The sequence below is a fragment of the Dipodomys spectabilis genome, unplaced genomic scaffold, assembly GCF_019054845.1.
Source record: "Dipodomys spectabilis isolate Male_0828 unplaced genomic scaffold, ASM1905484v1 ptg000290l, whole genome shotgun sequence".
NCBI lineage: Eukaryota > Metazoa > Chordata > Mammalia > Rodentia > Heteromyidae > Dipodomys > Dipodomys spectabilis.
The window spans coordinates 159233-161779 of record NW_024870967.1 but is presented as its reverse complement, the minus strand read 5'-3'; the positions used below and the strand labels follow the sequence as shown (position 1 = coordinate 161779).

The 2547-nt window shown below is 37.6% G+C and overlaps 1 non-coding gene across 1 annotated transcript; it reads right to left on the bottom strand.

Moving 5' to 3' along the window:
- Positions 1-206: 206 nt before the first annotated feature.
- On the bottom strand, positions 207-369 carry LOC122126920. Its single transcript, XR_006151043.1, has one exon. It is a non-coding gene; the product is annotated as a U1 spliceosomal RNA (small nuclear RNA).
- Between the last annotated feature and the right edge of the window lie 2178 nt (positions 370-2547).

Below are 2547 nucleotides of genomic sequence, written 5' to 3'. Positions count from 1 at the left end.
TTCCTCATTTATTTTCTCATGGTGAGTTGTAGCTGATTTCTCTACTCCTTGTAGTTCCTAGAAACTACAAAGTAAGCCTAGAGGTACCTCATCCTTTACAGTATCCTTAGGACCAAGTGACTGCTGAGTGCAGGAAAGGAGACGAGGGCAGTATAAAATACAATGCTATTTATCAATCTATCCATCCATCTACCTATCTATCTATCCAGAAAAGAGCACTAACACAGTCCCCCACTACGATAAATTATGCAGTCGAATTTCCCACATTTGGGGAAATCACGGTGTCAGCACATCTGGAGTGCAATAGATAAGCCTTGCCCTGGGAAAACCACCTTCGTGATCATGGTATCTCCCCTGCCAGGTAAGTGACAATGATGACTTGGTATTTAAAAAACTAACAAATACATGAGAGTAGTTCACATTTGTAATCCTAGCTACTCAGAATGCTGAAATCTGAGGATTAAGCTTTAAATACTAGATAAATTTTGCTGAATTTCGCTTAAAGCTCCTTTGGTGTTTTTAATTGTAGGTTCATTTATTTTCTTGTTTTACTGTTTCTTACTGTGACTACCAAAAAGGTGAGTGACTTCCGTTGCTTGTATTCCTGGATTACTTTGGAGGTTCTCTAAGACTTCATTAGAGGCCAGACTTGTTCTACTCAGTTGGGTAGCCAGCCACAAAGCTGTAAGTGACAATTCTTACAGTAAGCAAAATTGCATAAAATTAAAAATTCAGACACACAGTTACACTAGCCATATTTCAAATAAAAATAGAATTCAAATTTCAGTGAATGCTAGTAAAGTTTTAATGCATTCATTCTATCTGTGTCCTCTGTCACATTGCCACAGAAGAATGTAATACTTACGGCATATCATGTGGCTCCCAAGGCCTGGACGTACTTTGTTCCTTTACAGAAAATGTTTGCCTGACCATGTACCCTAATGAATATCATTTATTATGCAGAGCTACCCTCTTTTCTATATGCAGTTATTTCTCCCTCTCCTTTTCTCCCTCCCTCTCTCTTCCCTCACCCAATCTCTCCCTTTCCTTGTTTTAGGGATCAAAACTCATGCATGGTAAGCTGCTAAGCTGAATCCCAGCCCTGTGTATGATTTTGTGTTTGGTGAGGGGGTACTTTTTCAGGGCTTGAACTTCGGCCCTGGACACTATCTCAACTCTCTTTCTTTCATTTTGTCAGTCATGGGGCCTGAACACTGAAATCTGGGCCTGGTCACTGTCCTTCAGCTCTTTAGATGAAGAATAGTGCTTTACCATTTGACCCACAGCACCACTTCTGGCTTTTTCCTACTTATGTGGTGATGAGTAATCAAACTCAGGGCCTCACGCATGCAAGACAATCACTCTACCGCTAAGCAAACTTCCCAGCCCTCATTCTATTTTAAAAATAAAGAAAATTCAAAACATGCCTTTTATGAATCCTCATCCAATTTATTAAAACATATTGTATGTTCTTTAAGCTGTTTTTAAAATGTTTTAGTGTAAAAATATTGTACAGAAGTTTTACAGTTACTTGAGTAAAGTAGTGAGTACAATTCCTAGAGAGCATTGTCACCACCTCCTTTCTTTTCCCCAAACATCCCTTCCCTCCCCACCTTCCCAACACCTCCCACCCCCCACCAATGTTGTAAAGTTTGTTTACAACACAGTATTTTGTACATCTCATTGTTACAATGGGTTAAACTGTATCCTTATTTAAGTATCTTGTTATGTACATACAAGATGCAGGTCACCAGAAACAAATACAGTGAAAACAGGAGTAATACCCTGGAGGAAGAACATACCAGAGAAACAAAAAAAAATCACATAGTACATTATAAATATGTTAAAAACAATAGCAAGGAAGAAAAAAGCACTGGAACTCCGGTATTGGGGTTTATTTCACTTAACATCATCCTATATGGTCATATGTACATAGCTTTTGATCTTTCCTTCTTGTCTAGACATATACTAGTTATTGCAAAAAAGGGAAACTATAGGACCTACGTTTTTTGGGGTCTGGCCTACTTCACTTAATATAATATTTTCCAAGTCTTTCTATTTCCTAACAAGTGGGATGAGGTAATTCTGATGGAGGCATAGAATTCTATTTTATATATATATATATATATATATATATATATATACACACACACACACACACACACACATATGTATATATATATGTGTGTGTGTATATGTATGTATGTATACATATATATACATATATAAATATATCACATTTTCTTGATCCATTCATCTACTGAGGGACATCTGGGTTGGTTCCATACCTTAGCTATGGTAAATAATGCTGCAATAAACAGTTGTGCTGGTAGCTTTAATATAGCCTTGTTTGTGATCATTTGGGTAAATGCCCAAAAGTGGGATTGTTGGGTCATAGGGAAGCTCTATGTCGAGTCTTTTGAAGACTATCCATACTGCTTTCCAAAGTGGATGAACAAGTTTACACTCCCACCAACAGTGCAGTAAGGTTCCTTTTTGACCACATCCCCTCCAGCATCTGTTATTATTAGAGTTCTTGATTATAGC